Here is a 21,126-nt window from a genome sequence, read left to right as displayed (position 1 = left end):
GTGTGACCTACAAAAGAGGTGATTTCATAACCTGACAGAAGCATTCCAGATGTGTTCTAAGGAATGTGTTTTCTAGTCGGCTTCTGGCTCTGCTTTCTAGACGATAATACAACTATTTGTTACAAAATTTCTTACATTTTAAAAAGTTTCAGCATACAAAACAATGGCAACACTATTACATTTGTAAGTGTTCAGAGCAATTTTCATCTAGCATCTTATTTTATCGTCACAATCCTGTACACCAAAGGCACACAAAAAAAATCCCATTCTTTTTCAACTCTTAAAACTCCTTCATGAATCTCTTAGGTTAAGCCATTTGTTCTATCTCTGGAAGGATTCTGTGGCTTCACCCTCTTAAAAAAAAAAAAAAAGCCAACCAAACTCCCCTAAGTGATGGAAGATGGCAGGAAAGCAGCTCACTAGTCCTTGTCTTCAGTATGACATCCTTCCGGCACTGACGACTGGAAGTCACTACCCTGTGAATAAGCCCATTTAGGTCTCCAACGCCAGCTGCAAGCAGGAGATTAAAGTAAATAGAAAACCAGGCGCTGCTGCAGTTCCAGTGTGGGTACCGGATCCAAGAGATACTCATCCATTGACCAAACAGCAGCACTTTCAAACCCGGTGGGAACCTGTGCCTCCCTGATGAGAAACAGAAATTAACTTTGCAAGCAGATAATTCGTGTTTAGATGGTTGTCATATTCAGAAGCGCTCTTCGAGAGAGGTGGTGGGAGCAGTGGGAGGGAAGCTCCTGACAACATAGCCGCATCTAAAAAAAAGCTTATCAGGGAGCCAGGTGGCACTGAAGATTGATGTAGGAAGTCTTGCTACCTTTGGGATGCATGCTTCAAATGCAGCAGTAGCTGGGGTGCCATTTACCTCTAAAAGCAGCTGGGGTGCGGGAGAGGACAGTGCAAACAATGGGTATAGATTTAACTCAACTGAAAAGGATCAATGAGACAAGTGGAATAAGGTCTTTGAGAAACAAACTGGTGCCACTGGGTGGGGTTTTGCAAGGCTTCGGGGGAACAAGAGTCAAGGACCCAGAGAATGCCAAAGATGGCAGCAAAGCGAACTGCTGGAGTGGACGGCTCTTCCAAAATAAGCAATTGGAATTTGAAACGCACCCTGGGATTGGACAGCAAGCTGCAACAAGATGTCACTTGCTGTTCAGAACAGATGAAGCATAGAGATGCCTAAGATGGTGACACTATTGTGACTAACTTGAAAATAATTTAACATTTACAGGGTTTGGAAAGTGCCATGGAGTAAAAATATAGGGAAACTCTCTGATGTTTGTGAACTGAGCAGAACACCATCCCATTTCAGAATCCACATTTCTTGAGCACCTGCACAATGCCCAGTCCCTACCCTCAGGGAGCTTCCAAGATGTGCGATTCCGAAAGGCACTCAGCACGTCTTTACCAGAGCCATCTGGCAAATAAAATGAGGTCTGTTTAGTCTCAAGGTATTAGAGGACAATCATCCAGGTAGATCAAGTGGAGATATTATTTTTAAAAGGCTCTATTTCCCCACTGCATTTCTGGCTTTAGATAAGAACTGATCAAGCAAGGAACTTGAATCAAGAGGTGTTAAGGAGCCTGGAGATGCAGAAGGGAAGCAGCGTTCTGTGTTTCACACAATTTACATTAACTGGCCATTGCCCTACCAATTCAAATGTTTGGTTATTTTTATAAATACGAGTGATACTTACAAGGTACAACAGCATAAAGGTATAGCCGATGATAAAAATCATGCATTTGTTCATTCAACAGACTTTTTCCGAGCTACTACATGTTAGATACCCAACTAGGAGATGCACATGCAGTGAGAAGGCAATCTCTACATTCAAGGAATTCACAGACTTGTGGGTGACAGAGAAGTAAATAAGCCATTACAAACAGGTGCTGTCACACTGTTGGTAAATGGCAGTGCCAGGAATACGCCTGGGCAGTGTGCCCCAGGTGCTCATCCTATATCATGCTCTCACAACTCTTAAGTCGCTACATCATCACATATATATTTTCTCATTTACAGTTGCACCAATAACTTAAATCTGTGTAGCGCTTACATACACAATGCACTTTTATATGCATTACTCATTTAATCCCCAAGCTGATGCTATAAGGGTCAAGTTAGTATTATTTCCATTTTGTAGATCAGGAAACAAAGGCTTAAGGAAGTTAGGCTTCCTGTCAAAGGCCATACAGCTAGTGAGTGGCAGGTCTGGGATCCGACCCCATGTCTAATTCTAAAGATCATGTTTTTTAACTATACGGGCCAGATTCTTAAAAATCAATATTCATGTACGGTTTCCCTCTATGAAGTGCTTTTGCATGTTCTAGATCATTTAATCTTCCAGACAACACTGTAAGGTAAATATCTCAGATTACAGGCAAGGAAATTGAAGCTCAGAGATGTTAAGGGATAGGATTTGTTTACACAGCTAATAAGTGGTAAAGCTAAAGGCTTACAAGAAGGTGCCAGACTCCAAGTCGATGCTTTTCCCACGAGTCTACACATGTGATAACCGTTCACCAACATTGTTGAGTGTGAAGGGAAATGCTTTGACTGGCAGACAGAAAACAGGGAGCTGATTTAATGCCTACTTTCCTGTTGCTTCCACCCTCTCCCCAAAGAAAAAGGTATAAACTCTGCTTTTCAGAATCGTTCATCATTCTGCATTAGGGTGAGTACTATTACATCACCACTTGGGCACTTGGTGCAGAGAAAATGAACTTGGAGATTTGAAGGTGACAGGCTAAAACATGGATCCCAGGGCCCTAGACACAAAGCTCCTATCTCCTTGTGCTGGTATCTTGAGAATCGAGACCAAGAGTCAGTCCTGCTTGCTCGATAAGTCAAAGACATGGGTGTGGGTGTTGTTTAATCTTCTTTTCATATCTTACTAGGCAGAAGAAATCTTTTAGAGTACCTGCTGTAGAGGAGCATGTTAAAATTCACAGGCGAAACTAAGTTGGTTTTCTGGCTTAGATTACTAGATTATTCCAGAAAGGCCTGAGAAGGGTTGAGAGAGGAGTATGAACTGGTAGAATGACTCTCCACTAAATGCCTGGGAAAAGTTGAACATGAGAAGCAACTGTCCACTTCTCTTTGCTGGTAAAAGGAGCTGATTTGCTAGTGCCTTGGTAATAGGAGTGGGGGGCTGGGGCATTTACAAGTTCATCATCAGCTAGAGGGCAGGGCCGTGTTATCTCCTTCCTTCAAAGGAGAAAGACGTGGGGACATTACGAGAGTCACAAGAAGTAGGGAAAATATACTGCACAAGTCTCTAGCTGATGGTCTAGATCATAAGGCTTCTTCCTTTTTTAATTAATGCCACCAGGCAAGTTTTTTGGGTTTTTTTTGTTTTTTTTTAATTTGTTTCTAGGGAGTAAAGGAAAGGGATAGTGAGTGAGGAGGATACATCCAAAAAGAAATGGCTAAGAGGGACTATGGGAAGGTAGGGGTGAGGTGGGAGTTAAGAGGGCTCACAAGTTTCATATGCCTCAGGGTCCCACACAGTCTCTCCGTCTTGCTGATGGCTGTGCTTGTGTTTTAAAAATAAAATATCTGCTGAGTGGATTAAAGGAGTGAATTGAATTCCCGAGGCTCTGATTACCTTTCCCTCTGCCAGTTGTTATCAGCAACGATCAGTAAGACTGTCAGATCTGATGTAAACTTTTTCCCTCTTGCACTCTCTTTAGCTTTAGAGCATATGAAGGACAGGATTAACTTTTTTTTTTCTTTTGAACAGTTGAGCCCAGGAGGAGAACGTGCTGGAAAAACACCTCGTAACCAGAAAACCAATAAGGGGGGCATGTGTGTGTAAGGGCTGCTGTCCTCAGAGTCTCCAAAGGCACTTCCCTCCATGAGTCCCAGGTCTCCACGTGCCCTGTGTCCACACTCAGCTCTACCCGCACTCACCCTGAGAAACAGGAAGCAGGACCACCAGCGTCTAAGAGAGGCAGGTGTGAACTGACACGGCTGGTCTGCCTTTAGGAGGCCTCTCCCCGCAGTCAAATGGGATGGACCGTTTCACACACACGCTCCCCTAGGAACACTCCTGGTGAGGGCTGTTTCTTCTATGTGTACCACATCTTCTCGAGGTTCAACACTCCGCCTCCACTAGGCAAATGTACACAGTGTACCCACCAGGGACTGGGGACTGTCAGGACTTGCGAATGAGAACCTCTGTGCTCACAGACAAGTCAGGAAAAGACTGCAGCTGGAGGCTGAGCTCTCTCCGAGGAGGAGGAGCAAAGCCTGGGGCTGGGAAGAGCGTGTAATTCAAACATTCTGCTTGGCTAATATGAACCGACAGGTTCTTCTGAGGTTAAACCTGGTTAGAAGAGGTGGGGAGTATTAGAACAGGATCTCTGTGCCCTCCAGAGATGAATACAAACATAAGCACATGGTAAGAGTTCAATAAATGCTTGTTGAACTGGACCAAATGGAATCAGGATGTCCGGGGAGTAGCAACAGGTGTGAATGCTTTGCTGGGCCTCAGGTACGCCTAAGCCTGATGCTAAGCATCTTAGATGTTCGGGCAAAGAAAGATTTTCTTTCCCCACAAAAGGGAGGGGATGATTATCAAAACAAACTTGACAAAAACAATAGTATGAAGAAAGAAGCAGACGGCAACAGAACCCAGCTAGCTATATGGAGCAGGTGTTCTGGCTGGTGACTAAGCACGCAGTTATCTTTGGTGTCACGCTAAAGGATGGCATTGTTCCCAATACCTTGATTGCCTAACACACAGCCAAATTGCACTTTAACAGGCACTCATCTACCTTAGGCTAGAATCATTTACTGGATTCTGAACATCAGGAGAAAAAGACAGGTAATTGACTAAATCTAGCTTCTGGTAACTTAACCACCTCTTGGATATCCCAGGCCTTTCAGGAGGACTTAAGAGCAAAGATACTAGATTGTCTTTTAATTTATTTGTTTACTGTTACATTTTGTGTTCTTAACAAATCATTGGTCCCTAGGTCAATATGAGAGTACTCAATAAATCTAAACTTATTTTGTGTGAAGTCATGTTGGGCATGGACTTTGGGCAACAACAGATGTTGCTATTCCTGTCTCTTAGAAAGAATGCTTTTCTCAAAGAAGACTCTAAGAGTTTTGCTTGCTCCCTAATCTTCATTCCAAAGACCAGAGTCAGAAAATGCTGAGGGTTTTTTTTTGATTTTGGGGTTTTTTTTAGTGAGAGAGAATGTACTTTAGAAAGAACTGATTAAATTTCATCACTTCGCTGTACAGTAGAAACTAACACAACACTGTAAAACAACTATACCCCAGTAAAAAAATAAATTAATTAAAAATAAAATTTAAAAAATTTCAGTCATCTTTTGGGTTACGAGCATTTAGAAAAGGAAATGTTATCTAAGAGTTATCAGGCATTCACTAAGGTGTTATGTAAATTTTCTTTTCTTATAGGATTACTAGACTGAGTGATCTGTATGTCTTCAGTTATCTTGAGGTCTATCCTTTTGGTAAAAATATGGGGTGGAAGACAGTTCGTGGAGTCAATTATTAGCAGGCAGTTGAAAAGCTATACTGAGAAATGGTTGCTTAGTGGATTCTGAAAGGACATCCATAACAGATTATGGTCCTTGGAAATAACCCGTACAATAATTTTATAGATAACTTTGAGTAAAGGCATATAAGATTTACTTATTAAATTTAAGAAAAACAGAAAACTGAGACTGCTGTTATTACTACTGATGACAAACACAGAATTCAACATCTTCCTGATAAGCAGGAACCAAATCTATGAAATTTAAGACCGACAAATATTTTTCATTTAGATTCCAAATTACTGGCTTTGTTATTAGCATAAGAAAAAAATAAAGACCTGAGGATTTTATAAAAAATCAATGGGAATTAGAAATTTGATCAGATTCTTAGAAAAATAACAGCAACAACCAAAAATTGTGGGCTGGATTAACAGCAGTAAAATGTCCTATCAAAAAAGTATTTGTTGGGACTTCTCTGGTGGCGCAGTGGTTAAGAATCTGCCTGCCAATGCAGGGGACACGGGTTCAATACCTGGTCCGGGAAGATCCCACATGCCGTGGAGCAACTAAGCCCGTGTGCCACAACTACTGAGCCTGTGCTCTAGAGCCCGCAAGCCACAACTACTGAGCCCGTGTGCCACAACTACTGAAGCCCGCGCACCTAGAGCCCGCGCTCCACAACAAGAGAAGCCACCACAATGAGAAGCCCGTGCACCGCAACGAAGAGTAGCCCCCACTCGCCGCAACTAGAGAAAGCCTGCACACAGCAACGAAGACCCAATGCAGCCAAAAATAAATAAATAAATACATTTATTTTTTTTTAAAAAATTAGTATTTGTTGACTAAAAAGTTAAACATTTGTGCTTGGCAGACACAGCACTGCATTTATTTCTAGGTATCGCATTTTGAGAGACATTGGACGTTATCCAGAGGAGAGTAATCAGGATGGTGAGAATTCTAGAAAATTCTTTATATGAGGAAGAGTTGAATAAACTAGAACTGTTCAACTTAAAGAAGAGGAGGCTAACAGGAGACATGATAGTTATCTTGCAGAAAGGAAGCAAACTTGTTTTGCCAATATTTCAGATGGCAAAACTAGAAGTAACGGACAATTTACAACAGATTTTTGGTTCAATTATAAGGAGGAACTTTGTTTTAAAAACAAAGAAAGGAAAGGAGGCCAGAAATGGAGTGGTGAGTTTCCTGCTAAGGTTGGCATTCAGCAGAGGCCGCATGGCCACCTAGCAGGAGTGATGCAAAATGGATTCTGACATGGCGGTGGGAGTCGGGAGAGGCAGCCTAGGTATCTTTTAAGGGGTCTCAGTTCTCAACATTACATGATTCTGTAAGTCTGTTCATTTGTGAGCGTGATACTTCCCAAAGAGTACTCCTTCGAACATCAGGTCCTTGTGATAAAACTCTTGTGAAAAAAATTCATTGGGAAATAGTATATACTGTGTCCCGCTCTGCAATGTGCTATTACAAAATTTTGATTTAATGTTAAACTAATTTTTTCCCAAGCCCATTTTACCTTGGAACCAGTTCTCACACAATACCTATTAATATCCCATAGAACTGGATCCTGTGGAACACATTTTGGGAAATGTTAGCCGACACTGTAAGAATGTATTATTTTCACCTTAGAATACCTTAAAGTGCAAAGATATTAGAATTTCTATGTCTGGTCAATGCCAAGCTTTAGGTTGAAAATATGGAAGTTATGCAGCATCAGGAGAAAATATTATAATTTTCTGCAAGTTTATAAAGAGAAGTAATGTACATATCACAGGAACTGGTAGTGTTCTGTTGATTTAGAAGAACACAAACAGATCAAAGAAATTGACATTCTACTGAAAAATAGTTCCTGAACATATTTATATAATGAGTTATTTCTTTGAACAATATGCCCATGAATAACTCACATACCTTTAGTTACAAGATATTGAAAACATTAATATTTCATATGCTGAGGTGCCTAGAGTGAACATTCATAGTAAGTATATTGTCAAAGCTGGCCAAAACCAAGAAAATAAAACGTGGCTTTTAGAAAAAGAAACCCTTTTCTTTTGTTTCATGGTGTATTAATTTGGTGAGAATGCAAACGATTGGAATAATTTATTCAGTCAACAAATACCTGAGAACCTACTATGTACTAGGCATTAGCGATGCAATGGTGAGCAAAGCAAGACACTGTATGTGCTTTCAGGAACTCATTATTTAGGGAAGAAGGAAGACAAATAAACCATTATGATACATTGTGCTAAGAATAGTGATGGGCTGGAGCTGACTCGTTTTGGCTCATAAGAGTGAATCGTTAAATTTTTACTACTTTGGCCAAGGAGTTGTTAAACCCAGGCATTACTAAACACACATATTATTGCTATTATCCATGCTCTTGAGGTCATTTGTGTCCATTGTATCCGTACAGTAAAAATTCTATACAATGGTGTTCATTTCTTTTCAGCACTGCATTCAGTACCAAGTTGGTAGATTAAAATTGGCCAGGGTTAACTCCTGGGCATATATCGGGACAAAACTATAATTTGAAAAGATACACGTACCCCAATGTTGGTGGGAATGTAAATTGATGCAACCACTATGGAAAACAGTACGGAGTTTCCTCAAAAAACTAAAATTAGAGTTGTCATATGATTCAGCAATCCCACTCTTGGGCAAATACCTGGATAAAACTATAATTCAAAAAGATACATGTACCCCTATGTTCACAGCAGCACTATTCACAATAGCCAAAACATGGAAACAACCTAAATGTACATCAACAGAGGAATGGATAAAAAAGATGTGGTATATATATATACAATGGAATATTACTCAGCCATAAAAAAGAATGAAATAACGCCATTTGCAGCAACGTGGATGGACATAGAGATTATCATACTAAGTGAAGTAAGCCAGAAAGAGGAAGACAAATACCATATGATATCACTTGTATGTGGAATCTAAAATATGACACAAATGAACCTACCTATGAAACAGACACAGACTCAGACATAGAGAACAGACTTGTGGTTGCCAATGGGGAGCAGGTGTGGGGGAGGGATGGACTGGGAGTTTGGCACTAGCAGATGCAAACTACTATATACAGAATGGATAAACAACAAGGTTCTACTGTATAGCATGGGGAACTATATTCAATATCCTGTGGTAAACCATAATGGAAAAGAATACAAAAAAGAAGGTATATATATATATATATATATATATATATATATATATATATATATATGACTGAATCACTTTGCTATACAGCAGAAATTAACATAACATTGTAAATCAACTATACTTCAGTTTTTTAAAAATGGCCAGGGTAGGGATAGCTACACCATGGAAATTAACAAAACTACAAATCAGGGCTTCATTTATGGATCTCCCTCCCACTCCCCACTTTTTTCCCCAGAGGGCTGCTTGTTAAATAGTTACCAGGACACCACTGTATAAAAACTACTTTCAAGTCCCCAAGGTTCAGATTAAAATAGATGAGACCTCCATTAAAAGGAAAAAGCTACCAAACAAGGTTTTTGAATCCTGGTATGCTTAGCTTCTGAAAGGCTCTCCTATACCAAAGAAAATTTACTTTTCCCTGAACATACTTCCACTCAATGAACATATATTAAACATCACATGTAAGACATTAAGGGGTTAAGAAAATGCCAGGTATACTTTTGAGGACAGTCACCAGTCTAATTAGAAACTTTATGTTATACAGAATATACCATTCTATCTAAGATACAATTATCTTCCACCGTTGTCCCTTATGAGACATGTTTACAAGCTAGCTGTATTAGTGTAAAAAATACGGAAACTGGGAAAGTTTCAACATAATGTTCCTTGAGTCTAGCAAATCCTACCTGGAAAGTTTAAAATTTTCACATGAGATTTATCTGGAGAAAACTCTAATTTGAAAAGGTACATGCACCCCAATGTTCACAGCAGCACTATTTACAATAGCCAAGACATGGAAACAACCTAACTGTCCATTGACAGATGAATGGGAAAAGATGTGGTATATATACACGATGGAATATTACTCAGCCATAAAAAAATGAAATAATGCCATTTGCAGCAACATGGATGGATCTAGAGATTATCATACTAAATGAAGTAAGTCAGACAGGTAAAGACAAATATATGATATCACTTATATGTGGAATCTAAAAAAAATGATACAAATGAACTTATTTACAAAACAGAAACAGGCTCACAGATCTAGAAAACAAATTTATGGTTACCAAAGGCAAAAGGGGTGGGGAAGGATAAACTAGGAGTTTGGGATTAGCAGATACAAACTACTATATATAAAAATTAGAAAAACAACAAGGACCTACTGTATAGCACATGGAACTATGTTCAATATTTTATAGTAATCTATCTGAAAAAGAACATATATATAAGTATAACTGAATCACTTTGCTGTACACCAGAAACTAACACAACATTGTAAATCAGCTATATTTCAATAAAAAAGATTTTTTTTTTTCACGTGAGAACACTTAGATGGGAGACCATCCATAATACTCATCACCCCACTGACTGCCAGGGTTGATGTAAAAGACATCAGAGACCACGAGGGCATCATGTCCCCTCTCCTATATGATCTTCCTGAAGCTGGGTACTCAGGCAAAAAGGGCCATTTCTGATTTCTTCCCTTTGCTACGGTGATACGTTGCTAGGGCTTCAAACTAGGATCATAAGCCTATCAACATCTCCAGGTGCAGTCTACGTCCCAGTGTGGGCTCTTGGACGACTTGTAGGGGTTTTGCTCCCAAACCCGTAAGTTCCAAGGTACTGTGATACAGTTGTGAGAAATAATAAGTGAATCCTAATCCTCTGCTCCTCCAGGAAGACTACCCTTGCTAATGTTAATAATAGTCATCAGGAAAAAAGGCTATGTTTACCGTAATTCATAGTGAATAAATCTTATTCATCCATATTACCCCATCTACCTTTCTACGGGAGGCATGACAAGTGCTAGTTCTACAAATCTTACAAATAAATATACAAGTGATGAGACCCACTTAAGACCACATTGTGATGATAAAGGTTTTAAGCCTCACGTGAAAACCCAGCTCAAAATCCAGCAATCTTGCCACTCTGTCAGGGGTCAGTGGTCTAAACTATGGTCTGTGGCACACATTTAGCCTGCCACCTATTTTTTAAACAAAATTTTATTGGCACAGAGCCACATGCGTTCATTTATGTACTATCTGTCCATGGCTACTTTCCTACTACAAAGGCAGAAGAGCGTGGACACTTTCAGTCCAACCTATAGTGGGGTGATCCAGAGGTGTTGGGTACCGGACAGGGGCTCTCCAGGCCCAGGGTACCAGCAGGGGATGCATGCCACCTACACATCAACCACAACTCAGCTAAGGGTGGTAGGAAGACTGGGCTTACAAGGTACTTGACTAACTTCAGGTTGGCCTTTGATTTCTATTATCAGCATTTTGAGGTTTACACAAAACTGAAGAAAAGAACTGAATAAAAAGATAGAACTGAAGGCTTAAAAGATTAAATGAAAGCCTAAGGTAATGAAGCAAGCAGGTGGCAGGACTAGAAATGGATTTTATGAAATTCCAGTCTCAGCTTTCTTCTTGCGTTGTCTTTTTTCAAATTTCCTTTCACTTTATCCCCTATTTCTTTGCTTCATTGAAGACCAACTACACAGATATTGAATAAGTGTGCTGTCTTACTATTTTTTGCTATAAATTACATTTTTCCCTGCATGTTTACGTGTGTTCTGTGGGGGGGAGCGAGGGGCAATTATCATAGAATTCATTGCAAAGTCTGTTGGTTTACTATGGTGAACAAACGCCTGCCTTTTATCTTCTTTTAAATCCTATAAGGCTGACAAGTCCAGCCAGTCAACCAGAGACACCCCATTCCTCCACCACCACCACCACTCCACCCCCTGAAAAAAAGAAGAGTGCAGCGTCAGCACCCTGACACCACTGCAGCAAAGACCAGATTACCGAGGCCTGTGTTCATGACGTGATTATAAAAATGGACCTTTAATCTGTTAAAGGAAGCAAAGCTTCCTTTACACCTCACTGCATGGCAACACAAAGTGTGGAGTTTTGTTTCATCCAAGCTCCAAACTGGTACTAAGAAAGATTTGATCTGCTGGGTGAGAGGAGGATGACGTGGGTGGGATGTGTGTTAAGTGTCTGTGTCAGGGAGAAAGCCCGCCAAGCCCTACCAAGGGGTTTTGACTTTCCAAGGGAATCAGACACCAGACGGTTTGGGACGAGTCTAAGCCACAGATCTCTTGAGTCCGTACAACGGGAAGAGGCTATATTACTAACCCAGCTATCTGTCTCTGCTGGTTGCCCACATCACGGCCTCAATGCATTTTGACTGAATGGAATGGTCCCAGTGGGCCATCTGCCATATGATGACCCAGGCAACAGGATGTGCATGGACGATGCAAATGCAGCACTCGCACTCGAAAAACAACATAAAGCATATGCCTACCTAGTGAGAGTAGGCCTCCACATCATCTTTCTAAATAGGTAACAGTTCATTCACTCTATTTCATACAGACAAAATGCACAAGCAATAAAAAGCTAAGTTCCCATGACGCACAGTCTACTTATACAAATTTCAATTTCAAGATATACGTTTGAATTCACAGTCTTGAGTTGATGAAAGGCCCCCTAAGTTAGAAAAAAAGAAAGAAACCCATATAAGAAAGAACCAAATCTATTACAATCAAAGTAGAAAATCTAGTGTGGTTTTAATGTAAACACAGATATTTTCAGGAGTTAGTTTCGAGAGGGCCGATAATGAACTTTTTTAGTCAAAAATGGGCTTCTGAAGGGGATTTTAAGTTCGGTTGTAAAAACTGAGCGGAATCTGAGGAAAAGGATAAAGCAATGCTATTATACGTATAGAAGCACGGCAGAGAGGTACGGCCAAGGACATGGAGAAGACAAGTGAGCATTAGGGACTGTGTGTACTGATAAGAAAGGAATGTGTGGTATAGTGAAGAATTGGCCAAATAAACTGGTTAGCTAAAAATGTAAAAGGGAGTGTGTGTGTGTGTGTATATGTGTGTGTATATATATATATATATATATATATATATATATATATATATATATAGTTTGAGGTGATTATTGGAATTAATGGAGGTATGAAGATAGGCAACTGAGCAGTTTCTTGGTAGGATTGTTGTGATATCCTTACCCGAAGAAGTAGTTATGAATAACAACCTTTGTGTAGAGTAAGAATGGGCCTAAGAGGAGAGAAAGCTATAGCAGGAAAGGCCTCGCCAATCGTGGATAGTACATTCCCTATCTCAACAAAGGCCATCTTTCTAGTCGACAAATTAAAAAATGTGGGATCACGGTAGATCCTGACTTTCCATCCTCAACTGAATCAGTGGCCGTGTGATTCTATTGCCTAATCTCCTTCCTGGTCTTCCATTTCCTACAGCCTAATTTCGGGGATTGATCTTCTCTTTAAAAATCTCTTTTATTGTAAAAAATATATATATATTTCACAATAACATATATATAAGAATTTTTATAATATGTATGTACACCTTAACCAATAATCATAATGCAAACACCCAATGGAATCAAAAACCTGGTAAAGAAACAAAACCTTCCAGAACACCAAGCACTCCCCACCCCAATCAAAACCTTCTCCCTTCCCATCTGAGGTATCTTTTTTTTTGCTATTCGTTATGACTGTACCTGTTAAATATGTATCCCTAAACTGTATAGTACCATTTTGCCTGTTATGAATAGAATCATAATTTACAGCGTTTTGAATCTTAATTTTTTTGAATATTATTTTGTTAGATTCATCCAGGCTATGTACACCATGCAGTTCATTCATTTTCATTGCTGTACAGAATTCCATTACAGGCATACACGACAATGTATCGATATCTATTTCCCTTACTGTGCTGTTCTATTTCATGCCTCCGTATCTTTGCTAATGCTTTTTCCTCTATTTCGAAAGTTCTCCCACCTTTCTATATTCAGCTTAAGTATCATATCCTTTATGAAATCTTTGTTGAATGACCACTCTTTCTCCTGAACTCCCAATGTTCCAGGTGCATATGTAGATCATGGCAGATGTAACACTGATTTGGTAATACGTCTGCCGCTTCTATTAAACAGTAAACTTGAAGGCAGGTGTAGCTCTGTGTCTTACACCAAGCTGAATGCTGAGTATACACATGAAGCATGTTGGCTAAATATGTGAAAGAATAGTTAGATAACTTTCAAGTATAACACTTCATGTGCTCTACATCAACAAACAGATTAAAAAGGTGAATCAAATACACTGGCCTGAGGTTCATAAGTTTGGATTCTAATCTTCCCATAAAGCACCAGTCACTATAAAATTGGGGTACTGGCAAAAGTCCTCCATGGTTGATATGCTAAAACTCAACAGTACTCTTAAATGATTACCAGCTTTGCTCTTCATTCTTTGTTGATTTCTAACTCTTGTGTCCATTTCTCCACTACCAGCAGACAAATAGGCAAGTGCTAACCAACCTTGCCAAGGAAAATCCAGTGAAAATGAATTTATTAAGAGCATACATTTTTCACCAGAGCACAATTTTCAAAGCAATGTGCTGCACTGTCATTATCTCATTACAGTAATTTCAACACTTGCTCCTATTAACTTATTAAAAAACATTTTCAATCATTTTCTTCATTGCAGGCACAACAAACTATCTCATTACCCAAATATGGATCACTGCCAAATGATATGGCAAGGGATGTGATAAAAGAAGCACATACGCAGGAAAGAGTCATAGTTCAGAAAAAGGTACACATATAACAATATATAACTGCAAACCACTGCTTGCCAAATTGGAAGTGTTTTTTTAAAATTGTTACCATTATGCCACAACAGTGCTAAAACATTATGCCTCTCACCTTATTCTAAGTCCTCTAGAGGGAAAAGATATCTTTATTTGGCTTTTTTTTTTTTTTTTTGCATAATATCTTGGTAGAGCACAAATTAACTTCTAACCATTTTATATATGTTCCTAACACTGTAAAACAATCCTATTCAAACATGTGGATGAAAGCCTTCAAGTTTTAAAAATATATATACGTCATTTCAAACACACTGTCTAAAGCAGGGGTTGGCAAACTACAGTCCGCAAGCCAAATCCAGCTGTTGCATTTTTTGGTAAGTAAGGTTTTATTGGAATACAGCCATGCTCATTTATTTACATACTGTCTAGGGTTGCTTTTATACTACAATGGTACAATTGTTCAAACAGAGACCATATGGCTCATATACCCCCATGAAAATATTTACTATCTGGCCCTTTACAGAAAAAAGCTTATTGATCCCTGGTTCATAGCCTTGCTGCTCAAAGCATGGTTAATGCACCAGCAACATCAACATTCCCTGAATGCTTATTCAAAATGCAGAATCTCAGGTCTCAACCAGACTACCTGAATCAGAATATGCATTTAAAAAAGATCCCTGGTGATTAACATGAATATTAAAATTTTAGAAGCACTGGTCTAAAGAACACAGTCCTAAAGAAATAAAATTACAAAAAAGAGGCGGGCTTACTATTAGAGTCACAGCATTTTATTACTAGACAATAGAGGGGAGGGCAGCTTGCAAAGATTTTTATAAAGAAAAAGAGAAGGAAAAAGGAGGTAGGTTGTAAATTATGGAAAGCATCAATATTGCATATGAAGGGGAGAGATTTCTAGCATCAGTTTATACCCCTATAGAAGATGGGACAAGAGCAAACTACTTTACCCCAGATGGTTAGGTTTTTCTAATAAAAGAACCATTACTGCTGAAAGCAGGTCTAGGCGCCATGTTACTCTCCCTAGTGCAAAAACAAGTAAATAAGAAACAAATTTGCTGATTCTGACCAAGTCCATTTTGTCGTCATATACATTTCCTTTTTAAATACTCCATTTTCCCTGTGTAACAGGAAAATTGTTTTTCCAATAGGGCAAATGGATTATGATTTGCTCCCTGAAAATAAATGTTATAAAATCCACTCTAAATTTCTATTTTATCATGTGTTATTTGTGTTCCATTTGTAACAGGCTATATGCTGTCATTTTGGGTTTACTTTATCCAACACTATGAGGAACTGACAAGAGATGAATACCATTTCCTCTTAAAAGTTCCAAAGCCTGATCCATCACTGTGTTTATTCCTATATTCTTGAAAGGGCAAGTTTCACCGTATCCAAACTACGCACTTCCAAAGAGAAAGAACAATATATAGAGAAGCACGAGAACCATTTTGTGACCTTTCCTTCTAGTCGATGGACAGCAAAATTCAGCCTTGTGAAAAACACATGTTAGAATCAGAATCCTCACTGGAAAAGCAGCTCCATGAGCTAGCAGAAAGATGTCAGGCAGTAATTTGAGAGGGAAAGTTACTGCTCCTTTGATAACAACTTTCAGTTGCTTAAAGACTGTTACCTTCTGCCCCCAAACACACCCTGCTTTGGGCACACTGGACTTAGCAGGTAGAAAATACATTTTTTTAAAAAAAAGGAATCCTTTGTTTAAGAGCTTTGAGGCTGGACCATCTTTGATTTCAGAGGCGACAAACTGACTTCTGTCACAGAAAATTTATACCTTTTACTACCTCCCAATCTTCCAATTAAATCTTACAAAGAAGGAACGTGGCTGCTACTTTATGGTCTTTTTTCAGAGCATCATGGGATGTTATAGCTAGAAGGACATTCTGAAGAGGCACAATATCCTTTATTTAGATGAGAAATTGAGGCCCAGAGAGGTCACTGCCCAAAGTCACAAGTTGGGTGTCACATCACCACAATATCCACTCCCGCAGCACTTTTCATTTAAGTCTTTGTACCTCTTAATGCTCATACCAGTCCAGTGCCTGGTATACAGCAGGCATTCAGAAATTGTTTGTTCAGCTGAATAAATATCCCTGAATTCCAGTCCAAAGTTTTTTCCACTGTACCATGCTTGTTCATGTTTAACAATGGATTAATCTCTCTTTTATCTTCCAAAAGAATCAGAAGTCACATTTCAAATTATGCTTTTACACAGATAGAATGAAATCTTTAAAAGGTGGGATGGCAAAGAAATTAGAGGCTAGAGCATGACAAACATTTTACAACCTTCAGATGCCAACAGCAGGGGCCCCACCTGACTCCACCCCCTTCCCCCATAGTATAATGGCAATTATATTCCAGGGTGAATAATAGAATTATCTAAATGAAACCAGGAAGGTTAAAAAAAAAAAAAAAAGCATACATCATAAAAGGATTAGCTGCTCAAGGACTTGGAGTTGGGGGAAGCAGGAAGATGGATCCAGGCTGACAATTTCATAAAGTAGCCATCAATTATTTAAATCATTGTGACTTTTCCGACAGCATTCTGAACAGCAAGAGAAAAAAAAAAAACACTCTGAAATTCTGAAAACCATAAATTAGGAGAGAGATGCTTGTTATTTGGTTTTGGAGTGAAACGTGCTCTGCCTTTAGAGGAAGGAGCAAAAGGAAAAGTAAAGTCATCCTAAATCGGAGGTGGTTCAAGATGATACTTTTCTGGAAGTTCAGCAGAACAAAGTATTTTTCTTATAGTACAAATGTTGATGCTGTTAAAAATCCAGTGTAAATAAATTATTCAGTACATGAAAGGGTAGCAAGCTTTAAATAATACTGCAGGTAGAAAAGAAAGAGAAGTGGGTCAGCAGGAGAGAGAACTGGATTCTACTGCTAGAGTTGCCATTTATTAGACGTGTTTCCTAAGATAAGACACTAAACCTGTTGAGCTTGACTTCACTCAGAGTTGGATTAAAATTCTAGCTCTAAAATTCTACTGTAGTCTAGTCTTTACATTACAGAGAATACCAACATTAGCTGGTTAACCACACACAATCAGTCATTTACCAGACAGAGTTACGACTTACAAAGAATATTTGTCCCCTGTACATGAGTTTGGTTACAACATTCCTTGTTTGCTTTGTTATATGTCTGTCATCTAAGTAAACCAGCCTATGCCTATTATGTCCAGGACCTGAAAGAAATACGGAAGTAGAATTCAAATAAACCTAAAATTTTGGCCAATACTTGAACTATTTGCATTTGCTAAGCTAGCTCTAAAGCAATTGATTATTTCTAGCCAGGTACAAGGTCTGCAATAGGGTTAGTATTCATGAGGTCAACCTGGTCAGTAGTTTCATAAGCTTATTACCTTGGTTTTCCCTCGATATACCTAGTTGAGAAAGAGTAAAAATAGCTTTTAATCCAGTCACTTATGATTATTTCTATACAACTACTCCATAAGGAAGCAGACATTATAAATATATTACTAATCACATAAATAATGACTGCATTTTAGACAAATATAAGTACTACAGCAAGATTTTTAAAAATACAGTTACCCAGGGACTAATTAAAAACATTCACCAACTAAATTGTAACATTATAAGTTACAACTTATCTCTGATTGTTGTTTTGTTTTTCACTTAAGGAGAAATCTTTAATTTTCTCTTATTTATGTTCTATGTGTCGAAAAGTTTCTGATCACTTGCAGCTTGCAAACTTCTTGTTATCCAGGGTGCTGGAGAAAGTTCTTTCTGTATTTACAATTTGGCCCCTCTACCTACACTCCTTCCTAGTAATTCCTCTAGAAATGAAGAGGACTTGCTCATCGAATCAAGCCTCTGAGCTTGTGTTATATTTTACTAAAATGCAGGTCACTATACATTCAAGAAGGGTGTGCACGGACCAGTTCTTGTGCATTCCATCTCCCAGGGAGTAAACACTCTTTCTCCACCTTCTTCACCGCTGACTGGTGAATAAGTCAGGCTCCAAATGGCTCAGTAGAGCCAGCCAGCTAACATTCAAACGTGCACAAGCAGGAAACAAGAGTCCTCCTCATGGGCCCCTGGCATCTCTTCCTGGAAGCTGAACACAAAAGCTCTGCTTGAAAGACACAGGCTTAGCTCTTGACAAAGCAGGATTTCATTTGCCATGTGGCTAGTTCCTTTGGGTTTAGCTCTTTCTATAAGAAATCTCTGGGGGAGGAACCTCAAATCTCAGAATAAATTTACTTGTTTTTAACTCTGAAGGACTTGGTGAAAGAATTATATCTGTTCCTTCGTCCTATTAATCCCAGATTTCCAGACAATTAAAAATCCCTATGCCTTTTTTCTCTTTCTTCTCCTGGGTAAGAGCTGTTTTTTCACCCTTAAGTGGATTTTCTCCCGTACTATTAAGTTGTGAAGGAGTCTGCCACCAGTGAATTCCTATGACTCTCCTTTTTTTTTTTTTAATAGTTTTTTGGGGTATTTTTGGTTATTTATTTATTTATTTTTGGCTGTGTTGGGTCTTCCTTCGTTGCTGCGCGTGGGCTTTCTCTAGTTGCAGCGAGCGGGGGCTCCTCTTCGGTGTGGTGCGCGGACTTCTCACTGCGGTGGCTTCTCTTGTTGTGAAGCACGGGCTCTAGGGGCACGGGCTTCAGTAGTTGTGGCTCACAGGCTCAGTAGTTGTGGCTCACAGGCTCAATAGTTGCGGCACACAGGCTCAGTAGTTGTGGCTCACAGGCTCTAGAGCGCAGGCTCAGTAGTTGCGGCACACAGGCTTAGCTGCTTTGTGGCACGTGGGATCTTCCCGGACCAGGGATCGAACCCGTGTTCCCTGCATTGGCAGGCGGATTCTTAACCACTGCGCCACCAGGGAAGCCCTATGAGACTCTTTTTTCAGACAGAATATTTTGGGCCACCTGACTCATGGTCTTCACCGTAGCTGTAGCAGAATGTCTTCAGCAAGCTGGTTTTATTATTTTTTTTGGTGGGGGGGGGAGAGAGGGGTGGAGCTGGAGGGAGGGTGTTTTCCTGGAAAAGAATGCTAAGTTGTTGTTTTTTTTTTTTTAATGAAACTTGAGTAAGTTTTAAAATAGAACCTAAGAGTAAATTTAAGTATTTTTTACTTTTGCCTTTTTCTTAGATTCAACAATTTACTTATATTCATACGTTTATTAAAGCACTTACCACATCATGTACTTGTTAATTTGTGAGTCTGTCCTCACCACCGTCCACAGCCCCCCTCATCTGCACAACTTCTCTACACAGTTAAAAACAATATCCAACTGATCTGCAAACTTATCGCCACACAAAAACCCGTATGTGGATGTTCATAGCAGCTTTACTTGTAATGGAAGCAACCAAGATATCCTTCAATAGGTGAAGGGATAAACAAACTGTGGTATTTCTGTATCATATACCACATGCATAATGCATACCATGGGGTATTACTCAGTGATCAAAAGAAATGAGCTGTCAAGCCATGAAAAGCCATGAATGTTACTCAGTGCTAATTTAAAGAAGCCAGTCTGAAAAAGCTAAATACTGCATGGGGCCAGTTATATGATTTCTGGAAGATGCAAAACTATGGAGACGGTAAAACGATTAGTGATTGTCAGAGGCATCGGGAGAGGGGACAAATGCTGAGTAGATGAAATATAGGGAATTTGGGGGGGGGTGGTAAAAATCATTTTGGTGATACTCTAACAGTAAATACATGACATTATGCGTTTGTCAAAACCCACAGAACTTTAAAGCACAAAGAATGAACCTTAATACATGCAAATTTGAAAAAATTCGTTTAGGAGGTTAAGGGATCCCAGGATGAAGCACGGAATGTGATAAAACCATGTAACTTTATCACAAATGTATAAAATAACCCTCTTGAAAGGAAGGTGGGAGAAAAAAGTGCTGACCCACGTAATTTTGGAAATTAGTAGAGTTCGTAAAACTACAGGCAAAAGGAACTGCACATAAGGACTGTGCTTGGTTGATAAAGGTGTTTCCCACAGGGCGTGGATTATCGATTCTGATATTGCTGTGCATGTAAGCTGGGATCGAACAGTTAGGGAAACGGACTAGGGGTGGCAGGAGCCAGGTTCTTCCACTGTTGGAGAGGAAGGCCACAGATAAGCAAGAGGAAGAGGCTAGAACGATCCGTACGGCAACGCATTTGAGTCAGAGCCATCAGTATTACCTCAGCTTTAGCTTAATAAGTGGCCACATACAGAAATATATATATAGATAGGGATATATACAAGGGTTAGTACACACACAGATTTTCTTTCTCTGTCAGCTGAGAGGGCCTAGAAGTAATGATGCCCAAGCAGCAGCAAGCATATCAAATCCCCAGATCTTGGTTGCCAATACTATCCTCTCTAATAACAGGAATTGGAACTTCTTGGAAAAATGTCTGATTCTAGAACTGGGGCAGGAAATAGAAAGATGGAGGTTGGAGCATCTGGGAGTGCCAGAAAATAAGTGCTAAAAAAAAAAAAAAAAAAAAAAAATCACAAAGATGGTGACACAGGAGCTCCCAATGGCCAAAGCTGGAACAACTTGAGCAAGAAAATAAAGATAGTATTGGATTATAATCTACTGTATACAATAAAAATCCATGAGTTCGTACTGACATATATAAATGATTGAATAATACAAAAAATGGGAGGAAAGAGACAAATCTTTCAGGCAGAAGCATTCCAAATAATTTATGCAGATACTCTATCCTCAAGGAGGTGTAGTGTAACTCCCCACTTCTTTTTTTTCTCTCCCCACCCCTGAGTGTGT

General features: G+C 39.3%; 1 protein-coding gene across 1 annotated transcript in view; it reads right to left on the bottom strand.

Moving 5' to 3' along the window:
- Positions 1-21,126, bottom strand: part of EXOC4 (exocyst complex component 4) — an 816,004-nt gene that overhangs the window by 205,145 nt on the left and 589,733 nt on the right. The gene's annotated exons all lie outside the window — the stretch shown is intronic.

The sequence above is a fragment of the Balaenoptera borealis genome, assembly GCF_965194805.1.
Source record: "Balaenoptera borealis genome assembly, chromosome: 7".
In the NCBI taxonomy this organism is placed as follows: domain Eukaryota; kingdom Metazoa; phylum Chordata; class Mammalia; order Artiodactyla; family Balaenopteridae; genus Balaenoptera; species Balaenoptera borealis.
The sequence above is the reverse complement of the archived record's forward strand: the minus strand, read 5'-3'. Positions and strand labels throughout refer to the sequence as shown.